Below are 13,747 nucleotides of genomic sequence, written 5' to 3' on the forward strand. Positions count from 1 at the left end.
AGCTAAGAAAGAACTCTGTGCTTTTCCTAGGATCTGAGGCTCCTGGAAACCAATGCTGAGCAGAAAAGGGTCCTGTCATTTTCTGCTTTGTGCAGTGAGGCAACCTCACTGCTGAAATGTGGGAAAGGAGAAATAAAGGGAACAATCAGGAAGGGGCGGGGGATGTGCAATGTCAAAGACCAGGAAACACACATGGAAAAGTAGATGGAAAAGTGATGGAGGTGCTCACAAAGCCGAGAGAGGAGGAAAAGTCCATGCCAGACCTACATTCATACAAAGACATCGAACACTACACACCGGCTGCGTCGCAATCACTACTTGCCATCTAACTTAAAACAGGATGTAAAAAAACTTCCCTGGTGGTCCAGCGGCTAAGACTCTGCACTTCCGATGCAGGGCGCACAGGTTCGGGAATTAAGATCCTACGTGCCGGACAGCGTGGCCAGAAAGTAAATAAATAAAATAGGAAGTAATAAAAGCAAAACAGAGAGACAGGCAAACTGACTTGAGCAACTTACCACAACCTTGATTCCTTCCCAGTAGCTTCTGAAAGACCCTTTCAAGTAATAACACTGACTCAAAAGGAAAAAGCTTCCAGTGTTAAGTACTAAGGACATATAGGGGACAAAGGTCTATACAGTCAAAGCTACGGTTTTTCCAGTAGTCATGCAATGGCACCCCACTCCAGTACTCTTGCCTGGGAAATCCCATGGACGGAGGAGCCTGTAGGCTACAGTCTATGGTGTCGAGAAGAGTCAGACATGACTGAGCGACTTCACTTTCACTTTTCACTTTCATGCATTGGAGAAGGAAATGGCAACCCACTCCAGTGTTCTTGCCTGGAGAATCCCAGGGACGGGGGAGCCTGGTGGGCTGCCGTCTACGGGGTCGCACAGAGTCGGACATGGCTAAGCGACTTAGCAGCAGCAGAATGTATGGATGTGGGGTTGGACCATAAAGAAGGCTGAGCACCAAAGAGTTGATGCTTTTGATCTATGGTGCTGGAGAAGACACTCAAGAGAGTGTCCCTTGGGCAGCAACAAGATCAAACCAGTCCATCCTAAAGGGCATCAGTCCTGAATATTCATTAGAAGGACTGATGCTGAAGCTGAAGCTCTAATACTTAGACCACTTGATGGGAAGAACCGACTCACTAGAAAAGACCCTGATGCTGGGAAAGACTGAAGGCAAGAGGAGAAGGGGACGATAGAGGATGAGATGGTTGGATGACATCACCGAGTCGATGGACAGGAGTTTGAGCCCACTCCGGGAGTTGGTGATGGACAGGGAGGCCTGGCATGCTGCAGTCCATGGGGTCGCAAAGAGTCAGACACGACTGAGCGACTGAACAAAAACTAGGGATGTAATGTACAGCATGATAAATATAATTAACATATTTTAATTATAAAATATTATTTTTGATATAAAATATACTATATATCATATATGAAACTTAAGACAAGAAATCCTAAGAGTTTGCATCACAAGGAAAATGTGTTTTCTGTTTCTTTAATTTTGTATCTGAGATGATAGCTGTTTACTAAACTTATATGATAATCATTTCATGTGGTGTGCCGATCAATTTATTATGCTTTACCCCTAAATTTATATACTGCTATATGTCAGTAATATTACAATATAGTTGGAAGGAAAGAAAAACAGAATCAGGGCACCAGGGTAAGCAAAGGTGATTATTTGGAAACCAAAGAGACCACAAACTGTTGATTGTTAATTAAAAAAAAAAAAGATACAAACTAAAAATACCACTGACTCAGATTTCTCTAATTATTACTTGGCCCCATGGAATGACACGAGCTTTTCATATCTTTTAGGTGAATTTTTTTTGATCGTCTTGTTTCAGAAGTATGTCAGAAGTCATTGCCCGGGGCTCCCTTGGTGGTTCTGTGGTTCAGAATCCGCCTGCTAAGGCAGGAGACACAGGTTCGATCCCTGGTCCGGGAAGATCCCACGTGCCACACTAAGCCAGTGAGCCACAACTACCAAGCCTGTGCTCTAGAGACCACAAGTCAAAATAAATAAATAAATAAATTGCTGAAAGACACTCATAATACCCCAGCAAGGCACACATCTCTGAATGGAAACAAAGACAATGATATTGGAAAATGATTTTCATAGGCCCCATACAAATGCACACCATTGTCCTCTACATCCAAACCCATGTGACACACTCATTGTGCACTTACACACTCATCCTGAAGCAATCCTCTCCCAGGAAGGTATACGCCATAGCCTAAGATTGGAAGGCCAGCTGGAGCACGTATCTAACATCAGGACTACTATACCAGAGTCCCCAAAATCCCAGAGGGAAATATAAACCAATCTTTGGTACACTGATTTGTTCATAGCCCCAAAAGCAACACATCCATCAGCCAGTAGTCAGGACAGAGTTTAGGGCAATCTAGGGACGGGGGAGCCTGGTAGGCTACAGTCCATGGGGTTGCTAAGAGTCGGACATGACTGAGCGACTTCACTTTCACTTTTCACTTTCATGCATTGGAGAAGGAAATGGCAACCCACTCCAGTGATCTTGCCTGGAGAATCCCAGGGACAGGGGAGCCTGGTGGGCTGCCGTCTATGGGGTCGCACAGAGTCGGACACGACTGACACGACTTAGCAGCAGCAGCAGCAGGAGATGCCTTCAACCTGTATATTACGGCTGCCACGAGTTGCCCTAGAAGAGTCTGTCTCGCGTCATTCATGAAATGATACAAGTTGATCCCTTAAAATAAAATAGAAGTTGGAGTCTTCCCCAAAGCTGTCCCGAATGCAGACTGCAAAGCTCACCATCTGGAGAATTTTCCGTCTCAGCTCTCCACCACTTTGATCATCACACCCACTAAACAAAGAGGACTCTTATCAGAGCTCCAGGACAGACAGCGTCCTGTTAGGGGATCCGAAGGGCAGGATATTCCTGAGATGAGCTGGAAGGCCTGAATTCTCTGGGGGCCAAACAGTCACCGTCTTCACAGCCCTGAGAAAGTGGAGGACAGACGCGCTTTCCACCTAAGGATCAGCGAGCATTCCAGCTGCTCCTTAAAGAGAGGGAATTAAACTGTGTGGATCAGTCACACTTGACAACTGCCTGGAACTCGTCTGGGACACAGCCAATCTCAGCAGAAGCTTCCTCGTACTCACCAAATATAATGGAAACTTCAGCCAGGAACAATGCAAACCGTATTTGGGGCTGACGAGAGCTGAAACACAGCCATGCTGCCTGCCAAGCTATCTTAGCTTTTTCATTACAGAGGCAGGCTTCTCTGCTGCTTTCCCATGCCATTGTCCTGCAATAAACTAAAGAGGGGATATAAGTATATTATCTTAAATGTATATGAAGGGAAAATATATCTGCATGTCTTAAAAAGAGACACACGACTCAGGTGGATATACCAGTGAGAGAAGAGAAAGACAGAGACAGAGATGTTTATATGTAACTGTATGTGCTTCCCTGATAGCTAAGTTGGTAAAGAATCCACCTGCAATGCAGGAGAAACTGTTTCTATTCCTGGGTTGGGAAGATCCGCTGGAGAAGGGATAGGCTACCCACTCCAGTATTCTTGGGCTTCCCTGGTGGCTCAGCTGGTAAAGAATCCGCCTGCAATGCAGGAGACCTGGGTTTGATCCCTGGATTGGGAAGATCCACTGGAGAAGAAAGGAAAGGCAACCCACTCCAGTATTCTGGCCCAGAGAATTTCATGGACTGTATATATATATGTATATATATATACTTATATTTATGAATGTTTCAAATTTCATTTTCAAAATTTATAGTGTATAGCATAGGGAATATACCCAATATTTTATAACCATAAATGGAGTATAACCTTTAAAAATTATGAATCACAGACACATAAAAAATTGTGAGTCACTATACTGTACCCCTGAAACATGTAATACTATACATCAGCTGTACCTGACAAAAATTATAAGAAAAATATAATTAAAAAAATAGCTTGTCCGTGGATCACATCCTGGTCTTAGCAGAGTAAGAATCTAGGTTACGAGCACCAGAGAAACATTAAAGGGACTGAAGTTTTCATTGCGCACAGACACAAGACGGAAATCATTTTCAATAATTTACAGCGGAAGGGACAAAGAGCTTTTCGATTTCTGACCTGTGAGTGAAAATTCTCATCTCTTAGCTCTTTCCCACCCGAGACCCAGGGCAAAACTGCCTCCTGACGCACTTCTATACACACATGAGGTACCTTTAGATAAAGCCCAGGAACCACCTGCACCAAGATGCAGCCAGGTAAGGCAATTTTTTAAAAAAAAGCAATGGAGTCGGGTAAATGCAAAGATAGAGCTTCATTTGGAAGCGGCACTGTCTGATTCTACATTGCATGGCTACCTAAAATAAATAGATTTTGTAAAGATTTCTTGCCAATGTGCAACCGTTTCCAGTTTTGAACTCCAGACCTCCGTTTCTTCCCAGTTATCCTTCTGACAGCTTTGCTTTCTCTTTTATCCTGTGCTATACCGAGCATCCTGAATTCTCTGCCCTGCCTATTTCCTTCACACATGCCCAGGGATCTGGGTCCCCCGTGGCTTTCTCTCTGCCAGCATCCTGTTTGGATTATTGATGGGGGGAAGCTGGGTCTTTGGAAACCTCTCCTCTTTGAAAGAGTTGTCAGGCTGCAGTTTTGCAAACGGCAGCGTGCAAACACTTCAATATTTATGCTCCATGTACCGACACTGAGTAAATTAAGACCCTGGAATACCTGCCTGATCCAAACCATCTGCTTCACAGCATTTTTTTTTTTTTAAATGAGTAGGTAGGGGAAATTTATGAGTACGTTCTCTTATCTCTTGTTGCTAGGGAACCTATTTTTTCGGGTAGGGATAATCCTCGCCATCTCGAAAAAAGCAGGAGACAGGCTTCCTTCGGCTCCTCTTGAAATGAAACCTATGGTCTCCCCCACAGACCTCTCTCCAAAGTTACACTGGCCAAGTGGTCCTCAGGGACATAATGTGTGTTCCCCAGCTAGTTGAAAACACACATGCAGCGCTGAATTTTCACTTTACATTTTCACCGTCAGCCTCAGCCGGTTGGAGGAGTCTACCAAGTTCATCTCAAAAAAAAAGGAAAGGACCGTTTCCACCCGAAGCGTTGTTATAAGGGGTTATTTTGCCATCTGCACCCCTGCGACTCAGGAGGGAAACGCAAAGATCCATTTTGCCCCCATCAAACTGGAAGCCGTTTTACTGAAAGAAACCCTTGTATGATGAAGATGAAATGAAAAACTAATAATAATAATTATGTTTGGTTCCATGAGGCTCTCTGCCTGAAAACATAAAAGGGACCCTGCAAGCAGAGGGGGAAACTACCCACAGACTTTTCATTTCCTTGGGGGAGGTCTCGAAAAACACATCGCTCCCCCAAGTACACAGCCCACACCCTTCCAGAGGAGAGAAGGCAGAGAGAAGAACTTTTGAAATACGGCATTTGTGGATTTGTGAGCTTGCTTGTTTCTGCACAGCGTGAGTCCCCAGCAGCAAGTTATGTTTCAGGAAGGCGGCTGTGGGCACAAGGGAACACGGCTGTGGACGACGAAGTGCCTCGCCTTCCGCTTTGGGAGACAATGCCATCCTACCCCCAGTTCAAGTCAGATGTGCAGAATTCGGTGATGGGACTCTGGCTTTCGTTCCCTGAACCCCAACTACGGTTGGGGTCGTGGGTGGGAAGACCCAGCTTCAAATCTTCTCGCCCTTCATCCCCAGAGCAGCTGGTGCTGGTGGTAAAGAACCTGTCTGCCAATCCAAGAGACACAAGAGATGCAGGTTCGAACCCTGGGTCGGGAAGATCCCCTGGAAAAGGAAATGGCAACTCACTCCAGTATTTTTGCCTGGAGAATCCCATGGACAGAGGAGCCTGGTGGGGCTACATACAGTCCATAGGGGTCGCAGAGTCAGACACGACTGAGCAACTAACACACACACATATAATCCCCAGAGCAGAGACCGTGTGCATTGCAGTTAAGCAAGTGGGCCCAGCTGCTAAACAGGGACAAACCTCAAAAGGCTTTCTGCCTTACACTTTAGTGTGATATCCAAGAAAGCAATCAAAGAAAGAAATGGTCAAGCATCCCAGCTGCTGATGGCAAAACTAAGTCACCATTGAATCTGAATCAATTTACAAATGGTTGCGAAAAAACTGTACTTGGATTACTGATCCCCCATTTATACTAAGCAGGAAAATCAGTACAAAAGGAGCCTGAAAGCTTAACTGCAATTTTTCATGTTAACTCAGCTGCACAGGCATGGCTTGATAAGTCCCACGATCAATGCCATCAATGGCCAGTATATTTGAGACCAACACAAGACCCAAGCATGGGGCTTACTAACTCGTTTGCCTATAATAAGTTGCCAATAGCAGGCTTAGCTGAGTCTGTAAAAATTATTACCAAGACCTAGTTTTAGAGCAACTCAGTGTGTGGTCTTTAGCTCAGCGGCCACATCAGCTAGGAGTTTATTAGAAATTTATACTCTGAGATCAAACCAGTCCATCTTAAGGGAAATCAACCCTGAATATTGATTGGAAGGACTGATGCTGAAGCTGAAACTCCAATACTCTGGCCACCTGATGCAAAGAACTGACTCATTTGAAAAGACCCTGATGCTGGGAAAGATTGAAGGCGGGAGGAGAAGGAGACGACAGAGGATGAGATGGTTGGATGGCATCACCGACTCAATGGATGTATGTTTGAGCAAGCTCTGGGGAGATGGTGATGGACAGGCAGGCCTGGCGTGCTGCAGTCCATGGGGTTGCAAATAGTCGGACACAACTGAGCAACTGAGCATCAACAACAGACTCTCAGGCCCCAGCTCAGACCCAGCAGGTCAGAATCAAGGGTTGAGGTTCCCCCACTTGTGTTTAGGCAAGTCCTCCAGGTAACCCTGATACACTCTCCTTTGTGAGAACTGCTATACTCCAAAACTCCCAACGACCTCATTTCTGTCACTGATGAACTCTCTGCTTATTACAGAGATGAGCTATATATCACTGTTAGTATCATGCATGATGAATCCAGGTCACAGAAATACAGACCACATTAGCCAAGATCCTGTTTAACAGGCATTAACTTCATAGACCATGGGCTTCCCTTGTGGCTCAGCTGGTAAAGAATCCGCCTGCAATGCAGGAGCCCTGGGTGTAGAAGATCCCCTGGAGAAGGGAAAGGCTGCCCACTCCAGTATCCCGGCCTGGAGAATTCCATAGACTGTATAGTCCGTGGGGTCACAAAGAGTCGGACACAACTGAGCCAGTTTCACTTCACTTCACTTCATAGACCATGGTTTAGTGAATCCTCGAAGAGATGGGAAAAAATAAGGAAATAGAAAGGGGGAAGGGAAAAGAAATTATTTAAGAAATTGTGCTGCCTGAGACTTCCCCGGTGGCCCAGGGGTTAAGAATCCTCCTCCCAAGGCAGGGGACATGGGATCGATCCCTGGTTCAGGAAGATCTCATGTGTTGCAAGGCAACTAAACGTATATGCCACAACTGCTGAGCCTGCGACCCACAACCACCTACGCCTCTGCACCCGGAACCCATGTTCCACAGCAAGGGGAGCCACCACGATGAAAAGCCTGAGCACCAAGGTGAAGAGCAGTCCCCACCTGCGGCAACTAGACAAAGCATGAACACAGCAACCAAGACCCAGGGCAGCCAAACACAAAAAATAAAAAAAATGTTTTAAAGGATCAACATCAAAAAAAAAAATAATACATAAAAAGCAAAAATATTTTAAAAAGAAGGAAATTACGTGGCCATTAAATATGATGTTTGAGAGCAATATGTAAAAATTTGGAGAAATACATTATAATATTCAACTTGAAGAATGAAAGTCATTCAGTCATGTCCGACTCTTTACGACCCCATGGACTATACAGTTCATGGGATTCTCCAGGCCAGAATACTGGAGTCAGGTAGCCGTTCCCTTCTCCAGGAGATCTTTCCAACCCAGGGATGGAACCCAGGTCTCCCCCATTGCAGGTGGACTATTTACCAGCTGAGCCACCAGGAAACCCCAAGCATACTGGAGTGGGTAGCCATTCCGTTCTCCAGGGGAACTTCCAAAGTCAGAGATCGAACCCAGGTCTCCCACATTGCAGACGGATTCTTTACCAGCTCTGAGCCAGCAGGAAAGCCCATGAAGAATACAAAATTATATATTTCTTGTCGTCCCAATCTTAGAGTCTAGACTTCTTTTAAGCGTGGAAGGAGATTCACTGGAACGTCAGCAGTTAATGTCTTTGGGTGGTAGAGATGACAAACGATTTTGCCCCTCATCTCTTTTTACTGTTGTCTGTTTTTCATGCTTTCTAATTGCTCTTTTAATAGAAAACACAGTTGAAAATACACATTAAGGCAGGACCAGGTTACAACCAGCTAACACATCAATAAAGCAAGCATTTGTCTTTAACACACACTTGCACTGTTTTTCACAGTCAGTTATCTACTCCAGCTCACATAGGCCAGATGTGAGGCAGAACTGAGTCTCTCCTGGGGCTGGTACTGAGAGACAGATATAGTGAGCCTACGTTACTAGACAACGCTGTGGAGCACCTCACACGCATGAGGAGATGATATATCAGCCTGGAAATAGCTGGGGGCAGTGGGGAGGATACATATATATGTATATTTATATATAGCTGGGCTTCCCTAGTAGCTCAGACGGTGGAGCATATGCCTGCAATGCAGGAGACCCAGGTTTGATCCCTGGGTCGGGAAGATCCCCTGGAGAAGGAAATGGCAACCCACTCCAGTATTCTTGCCTGGAAAATTCCATGGACTGAGGAGCCTGGTGGGCTTCAGTCCATGGGGTTGCAAAGAGTCAGACATGACAGAGCAACTAACACATACACATATGTAGTGGCTGCTGCTAAATCTCTTCAGTCGTGTCTGAGTCTGTGCGACCCCATAGACGGCAGCCCACCAGGCTCCGCCGTCCCTGGGATTCTCCAGGCTAGAACACTGGAGTGGGTTGCCATTTCCTTCTCCAGTGCATGAAAGTGAAAAGTGAAAGTGAAGTCACTCAGTCGTGTTCCACTCTCCACAACCCCATGGACCGCAGCCCAGCAGGCTCCTCCGTCCATGGGATTCTCCAGGCAACAGGACTGGAGTGGGGTGCCACTGCCTTCTCTGCATATATCGCTACATAAATATATATCTTCCTCAGTAACTCAGCAGGAAAGAATCTGCCGTGCAGGAGCTGCAGGAGATGTGGGTTCAATCCCTGGGTTGGGAAGATCCCCTGGAGGAGGACATTGCAACCCACTCCAGTATTCTTGCCTGGAAAAGCCCATGGACAGAGGAGCCTGTCAGGCTACAGTCTGTAGGGTTGCAAAGAGTTGGACATGACAAAAGCAACTTAACATATACACACACAGCTCAAGGGGTGACTTAGAAATCACACAGGTGTCCAACACAGATTCCTTTCTAAAAAAAACAACCCATTCAGGTTAAGATGTGCATGCTAAGTGGCTTCAGTTGAGTCCAGCTCTTTGTGACCCCATGGACTGTAGTCCACCAGGCTCCTCTATCCGTGGGATTCTCCAGGCAAGAATACTGGAGTGGGTTGCCATGCCCTTCTCTAGGGGATTGTCCAAACCCAGGGATCGAACCTGCATCTCTGTCTCCTGCACTGGCTGGAGACCAGCTCTTGACCACTAGCACTGCCTGGGAAGCCCAAGACGTCCATGCCTAATTCACCTCTCCTGTCTCCTGCTCCAGGTCTCCTCAATGCCCTGAGAATGACAGACACTTGAGGGGAAAACCTAGGCTCCCCACTCTGAAATCAAGTCATTTCTTGACCAGTTCCCTAGCTACTGATGTACTTAAGCTTAAAACCATCCCAACGGTTTCCACCCTTCATATATTTCCTGATTCCAGGGAAGCGGACGTCACAGACATTCAGAAGCATAGGAAAAGTGATGCCCCCAAATCCTAGAGAAGATGGATTTAAAGTGTCCTTTCGAAAATAAATAAATAAAGTGTCCTCTCGGCTGATTTGAAGGAGACTCCCGTAGAAGGCTTTTGTACACGAAGTGACATCTGCTTTTCCGTAACATCGGTGGCTCTGGTCAGTAATGATGAACGAGAGGCGAGAAGCGGTTGCCGTGAACACGGTGTGGGCTTTAGACGCGCATGCAGCGGGGGCTGGAGTCTGGGATCTACTGACCCCCGGTCAATTCTGGATGATGCTCCGTGCATCAGCTTTAGTTTACTCCTCTGCAAAATGAGCATAACGGTGCCTGTTTGACAAGGTCGCTGACAGCATCAGAGGTGCAAAGAATGCACCGCGCCCTTCCTGCTCATTGTAAAACGGTCACGCAGAAGGCGGTGGATGTGCTGGGGTGCTGGACGGCTGCGAACCGTAGCAGTGAGTCCTGTCTGACTGAGGAGAGGAGTCTGCCCCTCCATTCTAAAGGACCAAAAAAGGAAAACACCTTGCTGTTGAGTGGAGAGACTGGTTACGTTCCAGGGAAATGATGCCCAGCCTCCATAGACTACTCCAAGTCCTAAGACCCAGGAGAAGCTTAGCACACGTGCTCCAGGAGATCTGACTGACAGTCCACTCCCAGCAAGCACTGTTTGTAAGAGCAAAAGGCTCAGCACAACCCAGATGCCCTAACACAGCTGAATGGATAAAGTCATCAGGGCATAGCTCCCCGGTGAAATACTTCATAGACCTCAAATTGAACGAACTACATCATTGAAATAAAGGTTGAGTAAAAAAAAAAAAAAAAAAAACTAGTCCCTATAGGATATTCTTTATATAAAATTTTTAAAAAGCAAGCAAAAGCAAATCACATATGATTAATGTATATACATGCATGGGATAAAAAGAGCAAGAAAATCAAAACAAGTGAATGGAAAATCCAGACGTCAGGTTCCTAGTTACCGCTGGGGCCAGGAGGCAGGAAAAATAAAGAAGTGAGTGCTAATGGGGTAAGTGATTAGCAACTTTCTAATTCTTCTGTTCAGTGAATGTTCCATATATCATTTCGTGAAAGGAAGAGCAAAGCGAAAGCCATGGTGGACTCATGATAATAGCATCTTCAATTCCGTGCCGTCTTTTATTCCATGCCAGATTTTTTTTTTAATGCTGTTTAAGACAGACACAACATTTCCTCTCAAGGATGTTCCTAGGCTTAGAAAGAAGTGGAATCAGGAGAGGAGACTCAAATTGTTGAAGAGTAGTTAAGGGCGCAGAGTGGGGAGATAAAGGTTAACAAAGTTATGGAAGTAAAAGCAGGAAAAGCAAAACAAGGAGTTGTGAGTACGCCTTTACTTAAAATGGAGAAAAAACAAGGACCTGCTGTCCAGCACAGGGAACTCTGCTCAATACTCTGAAATGACCTTATGGTTCCCAAGGGGGAAGGATGGGGGAAGGGATAGTCAGGGAGTCTGGGGTGGACATGGACACACTGCTGTGTTTAACATGGAGAACCAAAAAAGACCTGCTGGACAGCTCAGGGAACTTTCCTCAGTGCTCTGTAATAACCTTATGGTTATCGGGGGGAAGGATGGGGGAAGGGATAGTTAGGGAGTTTGGGATGGACATGGATACACCGCTGTATTTAACATGGAGAGCCAGCAAGGACCTGCTGGACAGCACAGGGAACTCTGCTCGATGTCATGTGGCAGCCTGGATGGGAGGGGAGTTTGGGGGAGAATTGACTTACATGTATATGCGTGGCTGAGTCCCTTCACTGTCCACCTGAAACCATCACAACACTGTTTGTTAATCGGCTATACCCCAGTACAAAATAAAAAGTTAAAAGAAAGGGAAAATGTTGTGAGTTCTGAGCAACTTCTAAACCGTGGGGAGAAAAGTCCACAGAGAGAAAGGGTGACAGGTGGGAGTCTGTGAAGTTCAGACACACTAAGCTCCAAGTTCAGCGCTGGAGAGTCACCAGGCTGAAGGCTGGAAAACTCCTGCAACAGTGGAAGGAGACTTCCACCTGTCTACTGAGCTCCATCTGAAGTAATTCTCTCCTTTGAAGATTTCTTGCTCCAATTAACACCTACACATCACTTTACCTGTATTTTTAAAGATGCCTATTTCCACGTTTTCACGGTCCTTTGAAAGAGAGGGGAAAAGGGAAAGAATCTTCACATGCTAAACGATGCTGTCACTGCTTCAGAAAAAAAAAATTGAGATGAAGCAAAGTGGCAATGCTTTCTGCATTTATTGAGCAATTACTAAGTGCCTCGCAATCTTTAAGTGCTTTTATTTATGAGTTCATTTAAGTCTTGCTACACTGAGCTAGGACTCTCAGCATCTCCCTATGTATCAGATGAAGAAGGCTTGTTCTTCAGTCACTCAGTCGTGTCTGACCCTTTGCAACCCCATGGACTGCAGCATGCCACATGTCCTTGTCCTTAGCTGTCTCCTGGAGTTTGCTCAAACTCGTGTCCGTTGAGTCAAAGATGCCAGCCAACCATCTCATCCTCTTCCATCCCCTTCTCCTCCAGCCTTTAGTCTTCCCCAGCAGCAGGGTCTTTTCCAATGAGTCAGCTGTTCACATCAGGCCAAAGGACTGGAGTTTCAGCTTCAGCATCAGACCTTCCAATGAATATTCAGGACTGATTTCCTTTAGGATGGATTGGTTGGATCTCCGTGCAGTCCAGTGGACTCTCAAGAGTCTTCTCCAAAATATTGGAACTTCAGCATCAGTCCTTCCAGTGAATATTCAGGACTGATGTCCTTTAGGATGGACTGGTTGGATCTCCTTGCAGTCCAAGGGACTCTCAAGAGTCTTCTCCAGCACCACAGTTCGAAAGCATCATTTCTTCAGCGCTCAGACTGAGAAGCCTTCAGGCGGCTTACAGGATGAGAACTTAGGTCTCTGGGAAGACGGCCCAGCTGAGCTGAGTTATTTGTTGCCTGAGCCCCTTCTCTTCTCTGATCCACATAATCTTGGAAAAGGAGAAGGTGAGCTGGAAGGTCACCACTCCACCCAACCCCCTGGTGATATTCTGGGTCCCACCAAAGCCTCCCCCTCCTCGTGCTCCACCCCCACTCCAGGACCACCCTAATTGCCTGGCTATTTAGGTCCCTTAATTCTCTCTAGGAAACTAAACCTGCAATTAAAAGGGAAGTAAACAGCGACTGCAATTCCCACCTCACTGCCAGGGGCTGGTGCTGGTAAAATCGATTATTTCTCTCTTCTTTGCATCACCAATGAGCATCCCAGGCCTTTAGCACAGACGGGACTCTGCATACAAAAGAAACAATGCCCATTGGGGACCAGGAGGGTCCAATGACCTCAATCCCTGATGGCTTTGTTGTTCGAAGGAAGGGCATCACTTCTTTTAATTGAGGGGCTGAGAATCTCAAAACTTAAACTCGGTGGCTGAGACGCTGAGATGTCTTGGGTGATTTCATTATTCTCCTCTAATTATGTGAGAAAGGAAGGGGGCTGATGGAGGAAGGGCCTTTTAAAAGGCCTGATGTCTACATCACGTCCCCAACTGTAACACTATCGTCTCTGGCCGGCTCCCCGGGAGGCCTCCGGGATGTCAGCACCCAGAAACTTGGAGAGAATGAAACAAACACAGAGATAATAACTGGAAAGGAGCTGGCAGATATTCAGATGGTTTTCATTTACAGTGAAGTCAGGGGAACAAAATCAATTATCCCTATGTCTTCTTGCACTGAAACATTTTAATTTTTGGACAAAGTGTTATGCACAAATAGTATTTACTAAGGGGAAAAGGGAG

Source organism: Bison bison, unplaced genomic scaffold (assembly GCF_000754665.1).
Source record: "Bison bison bison isolate TAMUID 2011002044 unplaced genomic scaffold, Bison_UMD1.0 scf7180017864512, whole genome shotgun sequence".
NCBI lineage: Eukaryota > Metazoa > Chordata > Mammalia > Artiodactyla > Bovidae > Bison > Bison bison.